At 33.8% G+C, this 15,213-nt stretch overlaps 1 long non-coding RNA gene across 1 annotated transcript; it reads right to left on the bottom strand.

Annotated features, from left to right (window-relative positions):
* Positions 1-678: 678 nt before the first annotated feature.
* LOC146739309 (uncharacterized) lies at positions 679-1,575 on the bottom strand. The gene is made up of 2 exons (XR_014930151.1): positions 1,515-1,575; positions 679-1,245 (listed from the first exon to the last, which is right to left on the bottom strand). It is a non-coding gene; the product is annotated as an uncharacterized LOC146739309 (long non-coding RNA).
* Positions 1,576-15,213: the final 13,638 nt, after the last annotated feature.

The following is a 15,213-nucleotide window of genomic DNA, read 5'->3' as shown; positions in this document are numbered from 1 at the left end:
CGTCAAGACTCTTTCTAATGTTGTCTTCTTCTGCAATAAACTTTTATCTGTGGTGAAGTTTTAAAGAGAAAAGTATTACAAGTTTTATTCATCATGAATTATTGAAAGTTGTTTAACATCATAATATTTGAAGGTTAACATCATTTCGGATTGGGGTGTGGATTGGGGTGTCACGCAGTCTGCGCAATAAATGCATTAAAAAAGTGGTGACAAGCAAACGAATATCATGTGAGAGCAACAAAAAAACATATGAAGCAAATAATCTAGCTGCACTATCAGAAAAGCCAACACCCCCCTATCATTTTACACCCGAGAGACAATACCCTAATACCATGGTTACCAAAAGTGTTCCATTTCAAGCTTAATCATTGTTGTTTTTTACCTGTTGGTGAAATATTTCTTTTGTTAAAAACCGCTCCTTTGTACGTCGGTTGCAAGGACGCAACGATGACAATGACACCCGAGTGTTTGTGAATCAATAGACATATAACAATAGATAACCACTTGCATGGGTGGAGTGCGGCCGGAGTGTGGCGTCTTGTTGACAAAAAAACAAACGTGCCTTAAAGGAGGAGGTGGAGCTATAATGGCTGGTGAATCACCCTATGTAAAAAAGTTAAACCATTTTTTTTTATCTTTAGCTAAACCTCCCTCCTCCTTAGTCAATTCTCAACTATGTACTATCTCTGTATTTCACAGATAGCAGAATAAGAAGACATTTTTGTATAATCTTATTAACAGGTTGGCACACCAAGCATTTATTCACGCCATGTAGTTTACAACCAGAGCGGCAATTATGATCACTTCCACTGGTGTTTCATGATTGAACTAATACGATAATTCGATTAGTAACAGGTTCTGATAGCAATTTTTGAAAAAAATATTGAATAACTTTTTCGACTTTTGTGTCAGCTAGTTGACAAAAGCAGACTTTGGAATTCAAATAGCTAATAACTCATTAAGATAAAAGATGTTGTCTCTCCATCAAATATTTTGGAATAAGAATCGAGTAAAAAACGTTAACAACCCAATGTTGTTGTTGATGACTGTCCAATCCATGGGTACAATTCATATCCAATCTTTACCATCAAGCCATGCATATAAAATATCTTGAATGTAGATTTCACGCCCGAATAATTTCATCACTACATCTCATCTTCCTTGACAAATTTATCAACAGGTGTAGGTTTGAGGCTTGACCTGGGATGACCTGCAGTAACTGTCTAATCCATCCTGAAAACAGAGCTGACAAGCAGAAGCAGAGATCAAGGTGTGAGCGAAATATGACGGATTTATAAGTTTTGATACAAGCCACTAACTTGATCATTCATGGAATTTTGGAATTGCATCAACAAACCCTGTTGACTATTCAATCAAAAAACATTTTTAAATACTCAGCCAGGGTGTTGCAGACTTAGCAATTAAATTTTCTGGGTTGGAGGCAACAATAGATTTCCTGCCGTTTTGTTATTATTATTTTGAAAAGACAGGGCAGAGTTTATTTTGAGACATACCGCTGGGTGATTACTCTGTCTCCAGTAACAGCAGCCTAACAGAGGACCGAACGGCAGCCAAGCACGGGTCAGCTCTGGCATTCTGCCAGCCAAAAACAAAGCACTTAGATCTGAAAGCTGCAAAATCAATACAGAACAAATAGAATTCTGTCCCTTTTTTTTTTCTTTGCCTGCTTATAGGGTGTTTTTTTGAAGGACACAGCACCTGAAGTGGACCTGATGGAATTTCTTTTTATTGCTGGTTTAATTGTCAAATAAACCCTGTCGAATTGTCAGCGACACAATACATGCTTCAAAATAGGGAATTTGTGCGCACGACTAGACAAAGACTAATTGTATGGTAGAAGAACCAAACCAGTTGCCAACAGTAATACTAACAGTAATCACTACCACTGTTGTGGTGAACACAATTGGTGTCGTTTCATTGTGTTTTTTTCATAAAAAGATATCGCCCAAACCCATCGACCATGTTCCCTGTATTAGAAACACACTTACGCATTTGATGAAGGTTAAGGAATAATGGTTCTTCATTTCACTTCTAGTACATATCATTTCTAATTTTGACAACTGCGGTATCATAATTGTCAATAATGGAAGAAATACAAGCATTTTTATTATAGGTGCTACTATTATAATAACAGTACAATGTTGGAAAAGCGATTTTAAGAAAAAGTAAAGCACATTGAAAAAGAGCTTCTAATAAAGGGGATATACCAGTATACAGTACATTAATTTTTATCGGATACAGTGTCCGTAACATGTCACATGTTCCTTGGTGATTGAAAGACAATATCATGTGTCTTATGGTTAATATGCTGCAGACTGCATGTACTTTTATTGAAAAAGTACTGTTGTGCAATAGCTTAAAAGTACTTCTATTTGAGATGTTCCTCTCTTCAATAAAGGGAAATACAGCACTCTGTTTTTATTCATTTTGTTGTTCTATTTCAGTGCAGAAATGATGACCAGTGTAACCAGTGGAAAGTTTGTTTACCAAACTCTAGACTGTCTTACAGATTTCCGGCTACTAGTTCAATGAAGTTAAGGCAAATGTTATCAGTAGAAATATGTACGTGGGAAAAAACAGCAACTTCAAAATTTGTGAGATGCAATATATATATTCTATCTGTTAGTGAACCTTTGGTTTTTAGAAATGAAATACTGGTTTATGAATTTTTGTATACTGGTGATTCAGAATTCCTGATGCTTGGATAGTTTGAGCTCCTGGTTATTCTGGGTATTTTGAATCATTGATCATAAGATATTCTTTGTAACTAGTTATTCAGAATTCCTGGTGCTTGGGAAATTTGAGCTCCTGGTTACTCTGGGTATTTTGAATTAATGGTCATCAGATCTTCTTGTAACAACCAAGCTCATAATTACGAATAACTTTTAAACTTTCCATCAGTTTCATCTTCATCAGCCGAGGTTCATTTATTCGGCCGTGGATGTTCTGCCGTCCGTTAAGCTAAAACATTTTATAAGATGGCATAATTTATATCTGATTAATAGATCCAACTCCTTGGTGCGCCCAATCAAATCATTAAATTTAACAGAGTTAAGTCAAATACAATTCTCCTAACACGATCACACATGGGTTCATATCCTCGGGGGCGGACATCCGGGCATTTTCACCGCCTGGCAACCCGCGGCGGTGAAAACAAAGGCCCAAAACTCGCAGAAAACGGTACTTTGGGATGATTGTTGAGACTCCGCTGAACAGTGTAACAAGATTAGCCCTACGTGTGTAACATATATAAATTTGGTTGTTCAGGATTACTTCAAAGTTGAGTTTGTGTTGTTTTCTCGAATTTTCACCGGCTCGACCGGCGTTCCACAGCAGCGCGCACAGAGCCCATAGAAATGCATGTACAGTGGTGCGCGTCGTAGCAACGTAGAACGTCTTGTGACGTAGCTCCGCCCCCGAGGATAGGGACATGAGCCATGGATGACCGACTTCAGCGAAATCATGCAAAACAAAATGATGCAGTTCCATCTCTCAAATTTGTGCGGATGCCAATAACATTAATGTTTCAATTGTTTCTAATTTGGTCAAACATAAGTCCTTTATGGTTAAAACATTACATAATATTCTTTCAAACCTCAAAACAAAACTGATGTTATCAACATCCTGGCTACACCACTGCGTTCATAAGTTCAAATTCATAAACGTAGAAACATAAGACAATGCATTCAAAGTTGTTCACTCTCTCTAAGCTGATCATGTTGACCCAGTTATGTGCAGTATAAGGCCATTCATTCACGCCAAGACCAGAAAGCAACAAATATTATCATTATATTTCTAATCCATCAGCCAAGTTGTCTCTAAATATAAATTGAGGAGAAAAGCTCGCCAATACTATGCAAGGCTTGTGAGAGCTGCTGGCAATCAGCCAAGTGATGCCACAGACAAAATGCGTAGTAAAATTATATACACACATGTTATGACATTTTTTCGGTGTGAAATGAAATGAACACAACAATTGCATGGAACATAAATGAATGAGTCACACATACCGTACTTCCTGCAGCTGTCTCATTCATGCTCCGAGGGCCATCACGTTTTGAATTTTTGATTCCCTGAAATATTCTTGATCATAAATCATTGCTGTGAATGCTGCAATAGTGGTCACTAATACCCTGGTGGTGGTTTTCATCAAACATTATGATCGGGTGTTGAAATCTTTATCTCTATGGACTGATCAAATGTTGTGGTTTCCATGGTTACCATAATTAATAAATCAAAAAAATGTTGCAGTAATTAACTGATAAAAAAGTGTGACTTGTAAACCAGTAAAAGTGATGAAGTTCAAGATGTGAAATACCCAATACCCGAAAAGTTCAAGAAGAATGAATTCTCTGTAAAAACATGAAGGATGTTGATCAATGTTATTATAGATACTAAACTTTCGGTAATTGTCGATAATCCAATATATGTATGGCTTTGGCTAAATTACTTCAAGAATCTTCTTGAATTTATGTTGATTGATTAACATTTTTTTTCGGTAAAAAGTTCCCAAATTTGTATTTACTAGCAAAGTTTTCAATTTTGAGGATATTGAGGAGTATTAGTTATGTCACTTCAGCGAAGACAGTTAATTATTCCACGTTTCACTGATATTCATGTTGAGCTATCAAGTACATGTACATATTGCAAACAAGTGTAATCTCCCAAACTACAACTTCCCAAAGTATTTCTTGGAAAAATGTTCAATGTTCCATGAAACTGAGGTGAACTTCCTGAATTTCCTGATGGGTATATTTGCAGTACATGTAAATAGAAGTTATATGGTATTTATGGACTTAAAACATGTTTCAATTATACCATTTGGCCTCTGTCACACCATCTCATAAAAAATACTGAGAAAAAACATGTACAGTAAAAGTGAAATTAAGCTTATACAGGAATTTCCTGTTTGTGATTTGCTGTTTTTTCAATTTAAGTCTCAATTGCGTGCATTTCGTCCATTTTTCAATCAAAAATGTCAAAGTAGATAGAGTTCAATATAAGAAATTCAGGTACTCTCGATTTATATTCACTCTTCATCATTTTTTTAATGAAACATTTCATTCAACAAAATATCAAGAATTTTATGTGCTTTTAACATTTTTTCATTTTTTTTACACGTTAGCCGCCTTGTGCAAGGTGCAAACAAGAGTCTCTACCCTTTTGGTGAAAGTGTTGCAAACACAGAGAAAGATATTAGGATATTACCCACTAAAGATATAGAGTGGGAAAATTCCATGTTACCACTGAACCCTTCTCAAGTGTCAACCATTAATTGGATGCGTTGCTAAGCAACAAAGCTACACAGCTGTTTTTCTTATACCAATACTTGATGGGGGGAAAAGCGGGAAAAATAAAGTGTTGCCAGTTGGTGGGACTCATAAGACCTTCATGTCAAATGTTACTTTTATTCACAGAAAAGTCCACATGCAGCTGATTGTATTTCATAACAATAAAGAAAATCAACCCCCACAAAGATTCCATGTTTATTATGCGAATATAGTTGGTGAGGCAGCTACAATGCAACTCAATGAGAGACCACTCATCATTGGCTCCCAAACTCAACTCCTTAATGATTAAGCCAAACATGGGATACCTTATTCATTTTATTATAATTTGATTCAGCCTGAGTATTGGTTTCCTCGGAGATGAGAATGGATGGAGTTTGTAATAACGTAAACAACTTTAATTTTTGAACTTTAAGCTTTTTGAACATTACAATTTTAATTTTGAGATAATCATGAAGCAATGAGCTTCACTCACTCGGGCTTCTTTAAGCAAGCGAAAAAAAAATGTTAGTCACATTTTGAGTCCACAAGTTTTTTCTGCCAAAATTGTGTGCAACATTTTGTCTGTTTGTATCTATTTTTCTATACGAATAATTTATTTGGACAATTTTGGACGAAATGGACATGATTTCATAATGGCTACAGTTTTTGATTAAAATTTTGGAACAAGGGGTTCTTTTTGTGAAAGTGACTTTGGCCCTCAAATAGTTAAATGTCAAAAGGTTAGTATTTTACTTTTATATGTTCATTCTTTCAGTGAATGAATTAGTAATAAAGTATCAAACATAACAAAAATGGCAACTTGTAAGCCTAGCGAGTGAGTAAAAACTCTCATCCAATCTGAGTACATCCTTGGCATACCTGTATCGGCACGCTTACGCAATATAATCCCTAACTACATAACATGTCTGCTAATTTAATCTGAAAATAAAGACTTTATTACCGAATATAAGTTAATTTCTTCCGATGAGAATATTCACACTCAATAAAATAGTCTTTATGTGAAATCCTCAAATCATCAGAACGATATAAGATCATCGTTCAAACGACAAAACTACAACGAGTTTCAACGAAAATAAAAAATTGTTAATAAAATCAATAGCTTAGTACCAGTATTACACATCCAATCACATCAGAGGGAGGGGTTATCATACACCTCTGCGGTTGTAGATTTGCTAAAAAAATATTTAGGTAGAAAATATAAATATATTTGTAAAGAAAAATTAAAATAACAAATTTATAGCAACATTATAAAAAACAATCAAGCTAAAAATTACCGGTAAGTATTAAGGGAAAAAATATTCTGCACATTTTTTGTACCAACTCCCCACCCAGAGTTTGTAATGGACAACCCCTGAGTCATAACAATTGGTGACTTTGATTTCAAGGTTTATAATAAATCATTAAAGTAGCCTTGCTTGTAGTTGCAGTAACACTAACCACCATCATATGTTTAACTACATATGACTGATATCATAAAAAAAACTTCCCGCCAAATGGAAGCCTTTATAATTAAGGACAATGTATAAAACATAAGTTCAAGGAATCCGGGCAGATACCAGAGAAAAAAAAGCGGGAAAACTTAATTGCTATGTAGGTTAACTGCCTAGCGGTATCAAAAAACTTCGGTTGCCGATTAAATTCTAAATATTTACAACAAGTCATCTAGAGTTACACACGTAAGGCACGATTAGTTATTCTAAACAAGTGTTTTACGAGAATATAGGCTACACTGGAAAAAAAAAAAAAAAAAACCACGCCTGGGGCAGAGTCCATGCTGCTGCTGGTTTCCCTCCAAAAGCCCCTGGGAGCACTGCATGGTTGCTTCTTTGCAAGGAACTCTGGGATATTACCAGGGATTGAATATATGTAATCATAGTAAAAAGTTTACAGGCAGTTTTTTAAATAACTAATTTACATCATTGAAGTCTACACTTTCAAAAACGTTATTGTTGTTTAAGCAGTTGAAGCTTTGAATGCCATTTTATTAATTTTTTACCAAAAATAGACATATTTTCCCAATTACGACAGGTTTTGATCAAATTTTTAAAAAAAATATGGAAAAAATTATAAAGGTCCATTTTGAAGTCAACTTTGGCACCTTAAGGTTTAGATATCAGCAAATTATCGCGACTAAATGTCGGGAATTGAATTACCGGGTGCGCCTTTAACTTCCTCCAATCCAGGAAAACTAATTAATACTTTCTCCATGTTCCACATATAGATTTATTCACACAGAAGAATTATTTTTCCCACGAGAATTCTCTGCATCATCATCATCATCCCAGTAACTGAATTGTTGCCTAATTAGCTTAAAATTCTTCCCACAGTCTCCAATGGCAGCTGGACATCACAGTTACATAAGGATTTAACTTTTCACATCTTGTAAAGTAAACAGAATTTTTTTTTTTTACTTTGATTTAAATGTTGACCAGTAGAAACTCATGTGGGGTGGGGTGTTTTGGGGAGAGGGGAGTAAACAGGGTAAATTTATTTAAAGACTATTTTACAATAACAGAAATTTGTAAATTACTGTAAAAGGATTAACTATTCACTGGGTTGGCTTATTTCGCTGACTGAAAAATGTGCTATTTAAAACCCAGTGAATATGTAAAATTTAGCATAGAACACATTATTCAAATGATAAAACCGTGATAATGCCTGAAATGGTTATTCAGCGAAATTTAAACCCTGTGAAAATTAGTCATTTTCCAATAGTTAGAGAAAAACAAAACCAAAAATGTGCAATATTATCCTGAATATAAATCTAGCTCAAAATATGGGGAAAGAATGTAATTTGCAGTTCTACTGGGACACCTTATTTGAACACATTATAAGGGTGGACCATTTGACATTTAGGGGCCATTTTACCTAATATGATGTAACGTTTTTTGTTTAAATCTGACAGATGATTATATTGAATCCAATGTGGTTAAAGGGGAACCTTCCAAGGCCAGGGATTGCACCAAAGAATCATGGGACACTATTGTTTAGGTTGTTTACAATGTTAATCTATCTCTTGTTATCCATTGTAATTTTAATCTAGAAAGTAAATTTGTTGTGAGATTAAGCTTAACTGGAAGTGCCCCTTTGAACAAATGGCCCCCCCCATTAAAACATCCCCCCCCCCCCCGTCAAATGTGCCTATCCTTTCCCATATTTCTAAATGGTCCATCCCTAAAAATGTTTGTGTACATTTACATACAGGGCTGCAGAACATCAAGTTCAAATCACCTTTGTAATGTCAGGATGCAAACACTTGACATTTAACCTGACAGGAAATGCTCTTTCAAGTGGGTATATCTGATCTATATACCATCAACAACTATGGATACCCTTGACAGTAGGACACTGTATACTTTAAAACTCTTTCAACTAAACCAATTTAGTCCCCCCACTCAGTAACAGTGTAATGTCCATACATTACTAGTGTATATATACATTGTGGATGAACATTTTACAAAAGTCATTAGAACTCCCTAAGACACCGGTAAAAATCACTATTTACTCCTAAAGGATCTTTAGAATTCCATGATTTGAGAGATTTAAAGTGTGATTTGGGAAATTTTGTCATGAAATTTGAACAGAGCCTACCCAGGAGCAGATTAACATTCAGGGACAGGGTAGTGTTGTGATCAGGGTTACGGAGACAGTGGGGTGAAGTAGCTTACAGGAACGGAGTACCGTACAGGGATGTGTTAGCACTCAGGGAAGGGGAACAGTTCAAAGACAGGACAACAAAAACTTACAGTACTAAAACATATCAAGAATATAGAAAATAAATTTTGAAAAAATGCTATATGTATTAACATCACATTCTTTCATTATGTAGAGTTTTACTGTTTGAAAATGTTGTTTTTAACATTTTTTTCTAATGTGTATAAATCCCTTTTTGTGCTTTTGCATGTGTTTTTAAATAGAAAGTTCAAAATATCAGAAAATGTGAAACTGCATTGTTTGAATTTTTTAAATAAAGAATATACCGATATATCATTTTTTTTCATTCATACTTTCATTATTAGCGGTATGTGTTGATGCCATTAACGTAAAACAATTTTTCAAAATGAAAAGTATGAAATACCATGAAAAAACTATTTTTACTTTCATTTTAGCTAGTATTTCTGCATATACCTTTCCTTGGTATCAGGTCGAAAAAGTCATTCACCATATTTGTCAGCATCTCTCAGTTATGTTAGTGCATGCGCTATCAATAGAGCAAATATGGTATTGTTATTGGTATGAATTTTAAATCCTAATTAACATTTTCAAAAAATGTTATGTTTATTAACTTTTTTTCCAGAGAGTGTAAATAATTTTTACAATTCTCCCATAATGCACTACACACATGCTGAGTGACATGTGACATTTATTTTTACTTGCATTGAATTTCACTATTTTGATATTTTGAGAAATATCACTGGATTTTAAGTTCACATCAATTTTACGATTTAGCAAATTCTACTTAAAAATAGGGATATTGAAAACCAGTGAATAATTGATATGTTTGCAGGAGTGAAAACTGTTAATTCAACTAGAATAGCCTAGCCTATATCAACACCACAGTATTGTATCATGTTTATACAGATATGTGTATATGTTTTTTATCAAGAAGATACAGAAACACTCAGTATTTAAAAAAATAAACCAAAAAAGTTACAAAAACAGTTAAATTTCACTGAAGATAAAAGATAAAATTGTCCTTTAATTAAAATTGAATACAACAGTCAGCTGGGAATCCTTAAAACTATTATTATCTTGCTAACAAATCTGGGCGGATATATTAAGTTACCATAACAACAACACAATTGTTTTGGCACACTTTTAATGTAAATATTGGATTGTAATTTAGAACAGAGACCTATAGTGTTTATCAACATGGACTGTTTACCAGATGATTTGTGCAAAGTTTGTTTTCATCAAAATTTAAAAAACACACAGACATTGGTATCAGGTCTTGATCAACATGTCTCAAAAAACACCAATTATAGGTCTCTGTTTGGAATTACCGTAGGCAGAAAATGGGGACTTATAATTTCACCAATGTGCATTCACCCATGTCATATCATACATTATTTATTTTTATGTTTAGTTTTATGATACTAGTACAATTCAGGATGGCCAACTATGTCAATAGTAAAATTTCATCAAAATTAAGCATTTGTGCTGTTCTGGAACCAGATATCAGTCATTCATGGACATATTTTATTCAAACTTAATTGCCATGTACAGTCAACATAATCGGCCATATTTTTTTCAGATCAAATTCAAAATGGCTCACTGGTGGCCATTTTGACTTAAAGAATGCTATTCCAGCACCATACCTACGACCAATCACATTCAAACTTTCAATACACAAACATTACACATCATACTATACATAATGCAGTCATTTTATGACTCTCTGACATGCCTTGACCGATCTAACTCATTCAACACAAATACACAAATTATTAACTGGCTCCAGAGTGTCAGTCATAATAGATGTCTTGTATCGGCTGTCATACCACTTGCAAGAACTATATAACAACATTGTATTGTAATCTACCATCACTAACCACACCAAATTCAACTGACACATTTAAATAGGTCAATGCTTTCTTCTGCAATTGCACAAAATTTATCTTTAATATAGGAGGTTAAATTTAAAAAAAAGTTGTCCTGATTCCCCGGCACATTAATTGTCATATTATTATTTATCCCAGTAAAATCATTATCAAACCTGTTCTAACTAAACTGTCATTTTTTAAAACCACCAAGGTAGTCTGATTTTTGGCAAATCCAGATCTTTCAACAATATGCAAGCATGTATTGAAACAAACAGTGTGGGTATACAGTGTTACACAGCGTTGACGAAGTTTTCAGATGCCGAAATTTAAGCTATTTTGGTCTGATTGTATGATTTGGTTCTCATATCATCTGCTTAAATTAAGACATCTGGAAATTTGTTGTGGTTTTAGAAAATGACAAGTTGAATTAGAACACACTACTATGGTAATGTATCATCAAGAGGAGGTGGGAGGGGAATTTTTGGAACATCTGAAATTTGTTATTTTATGTCTCATTCATTATATCGGGTAGAATTCCTTTCCTGGAGAAATGGAAGTTGTTGGATTACTTATTAAGATCAACTGATAATATCTTGGATATATCTTGAGCTATTGGGCAAATTAAAATGTATGAAAATTTTGTTGCTTAGGCATAGTTACTAGAATAACCATTTATCAAATACAGGGTCCATAGCACCAAGAGCCAAACGATTTCCCAGACTTTCTTGCATATTTCCAAGACATTTTGACCCTTAATTCAGGCCAACATTATAACCAAAGCTTATCAAAGTTCTGAAGATATGGTAGTTCCCTGGGAAAACGGGCCTTTCTAAAATGAATTAATAACTATGAAGAAATTGAATGACTTTTCAATTTTTTTTTTATTTTTCCTGTAATTTAAAGACAACTCAAAGACTTAATTTCTAGACCTCAAAAAAACCCAAAGACTTTTCACAACGCTATGAACCCTGGAATAAAAATAATCTGCAAGTCTATACTGTGAATGACTTTATTTTCACGAAAGACACATTTTAGTATTGGGGGAAATTTGAAATTTTATTGTGAAGTGAAGATTTCAAGGGAATCTAACGTTATGACAGCAAAACTAACGTTTGTGATGTTTCGTCCTGACACATGACTTTAACTTATCAAATGACAAAAATTTTCTTTTCTGCATTTATTTTTCTGCTTAGAAAACCTGGAACAACAAACGGTTCATTGAAACAGTTCTAAATATTTAGCATCAAATATATTGAAAACATATGTCTTCCGTGCATGCATGTATGCAGGCCTTGATTGGAGTAAAGTATTATTGAATGTGTCCAAACAAACCTCCAGATTTGTATATGTGTGGATTCCTTTCTTGCCTGTTGTTATGAATACAGTAGAGAAGTTTTTCAACAAAAAGACGGTTAAACTACAAAAGATGTTCTGAGGTGATGCCAGAAAAATGAAGCACGCTGCCAACAATATATACTTTCTATAGCCGCGAACATCTGGACCGCATGCAGTCAACTTGACTCGGTCATTATCTTTCTCATCAAAACCCTATTTACAGAACTCGCTTTCATTATAAACATACGATTCTAAATTCGACTCACAAAAATTTGAAATCAAAAATTAACAAAATACGCCTGAAATCAATTTAACATTGGTTTTTAATTGCACACTGCCTCCCTGTGACAATTGGGTCCACTTGCAGCTTAAAACAACACAAACAGGATTCTAAAAAAGCTACAGTGTAGACAACATATGGAGAAGCTGGAGACGTCTTCCCGCTAAGGAAAACAACTCAATGTACCTTGAAAACAAACAGAAATAAATTACTTTTATTTTTAACCAATCAATTTTAAAATTAATTCAACATTGGTAAAAGCATGGAGCTCCATTGTAAAAGTAACGATGATAAAAAAAGTTTCACAGGAAGTGTGTCTTTGGAATTGAAAATACCGAAACAAAGACAAATGAGTAGGAAGAGAAGGATTTTGTTATTATTGTTGCATTTGCAACCAAGATAATTAGTTATTAAGAGCAAAGGGGAGTTGGACAATCCAAACAATTCGCACAAATAGGACTTCCTGTTCGGCAAATTAAAGGACAGCAGCAGGATTTGTTATTTAAATAAGGCTTAAGTTTTTTGTTTGCCCTCGCAGTTGATCTATATATAAAGTAAGGTTTCAAAGTCATTGACAGCCAGAGATGTAGTTCAGCCATCATCAGTCATTAGAATTTAAATAATTAATTTATATAACTTTCTGTTGGTAGCGTATTTGGTCTATTAGTAGCACATTCATATGCATAATGATAAGAGGTGTGTCTATGGTCATAACATCAAAATTGAGCTATTAATTGTGTCTATTGTCAGATCTTAATGTTCCAGTACACATTAAAAACAATTTTGTTTATACTGGTGATGTGCGTCAAATATAGTATATAATTTAATGCATACATCATTTTGACATTATGTTTATTTATATTTCTGCCCATGATAATAGCCACCCCACCCTGTTTTAAAATGGTTAACTCTCTTGGATCAGATATGTTTCAAAAGTTCCATATAATGTATACCTTATACTGCAGTTAATAATTAAGGGAGGCAGTAAACAATTGTGCAAATTTATTCACTTTCACTGGCTATTTTAAATTCTGAAGAAAAGTTTTTGAATTTTATGTATTTTGACAAATTTGAAAACACTAGAAACTCATGGGCACCCTGACTTATTTTTTCTTTGTCATTCATTTGATGGAACCATTTATTTGGCATTTTTATATTTTATTTATATTTAATAGTAACCTACTACTTATGAACTGTTGAGCAATAAGGGATTGGTCAGTTACTTCGGCCTGGGGGGGGGGGGGTCGGCAGATTTCATTTTGCCAGCTGTAAATCTCAGTTGACCCACCCCCTATCAAATAAAAAAAAGTGGGTGACCCCCCCACATTATATTTTAAAGCTTAAAACATGCTGACACCCCCCCTAAAAAAACAAAGAAACATTAACAGTTTTGGCTCTGACAAAATGTATTATATGTGCATGGAAAATATCATGGTTTGCCGTAATTTTGACATAATTTTTAGCGTTTGCATTTAATAGACCTGTCACTGTTCTTTGTACTAATTGCTGTGTTGTCTTTCAGTCTCCTGATAATCTGATATCAGCAGCACATGGACTTGGGATGTGTTTAAAACTTAACTGTATAATTGGGGTTTTTGCCGCATTGCATAATCTGTTAGTTTTTTTGGCAACTTTAACCTCAAAATATTTAGCCTATAACATTTTTTACATCAACAAATTTATAGGCAATATAAGTAATTGTTATTATTAAGAACACCCCCCCCTAGGCCGAAGTAACTGACCAATCCCTAAAACAATGAAAACTCAATATTTTACATATCATAATTGTAGACTGTTCCAAATATTTATATATTTTGCTTGGCAGACAAATTCAGTTTCTCCAGAATTTGTTTTAACAGGGAAGTTCTTTTTGTTGAAATACAATCTTCTGAGGTAAGGCCATAAATAAATTTTGCTGATTTAGCATTTCAGGCATATTTATTGGGTTTTAAATTCACGGTTTTATCATTTAGATAATGTGTTCTATGCTAAATTTTACATATTCACTTGGTTTAAATTTGGCTGACTTAGCATTTCAGACATATTTATTGGGTTTTAAATTCACGGTTTTATCATTTAGATATTGTGTTCTATGTAAAATTTTACATATTCACTGGGTTTAAATTTGGCTCATTTTCCAGCGAATAATTAACCCTTTTACAGTATCCAACTTCAATTTACACTTCATATACTGTATTTTCTATTAGTAGTGGACATGCTTGCATACATGACAGAGATGTATGTGCATTTCAATTAGATAAGTGCTTCTAATAGAGCAAATACAATAACTGTTTTTTATATAATCATTTCTCACTTACATTTTCTCAAGAAAGATAAGAAAATTAAATATGATGTAATACTTGATCAATCAGTAAAACTATAATTTAATTTCAACAATGCACTTTAAATATTTAAACCTCAAATATAATTTTCCCATACACATTCTGTTTCTTAAAGGGGCATAAGCTGCGTTTTTCCAAATTTTAATCAAACACCGAACCAAAATGACCTTTGTGAAAGGAATGAGTAAACACATGGTAATAGGTCATGTAACATGTCATATGTTTATAATAATATGATGCAAGCAGCCGGAAAATCAATTTTCGGTACACCAAAAACTTTCCATCTGTCTAGGTGCTGTTTACATATATATGTAACATGAATATCCTAATATTTTACCCCATGCGTGTACCAAAAAATTCCTTTTCGCTTGGTAATATTAATCGAAAATTATAGACAAAGT

The sequence above is a fragment of the Saccoglossus kowalevskii genome, chromosome 8 (genome assembly GCF_978046115.1).
Source record: "Saccoglossus kowalevskii chromosome 8, keSacKowa6.1, whole genome shotgun sequence".
NCBI lineage: Eukaryota > Metazoa > Hemichordata > Enteropneusta > Harrimaniidae > Saccoglossus > Saccoglossus kowalevskii.
The sequence above is the reverse complement of the archived record's forward strand: the minus strand, read 5'-3'. Positions and strand labels throughout refer to the sequence as shown.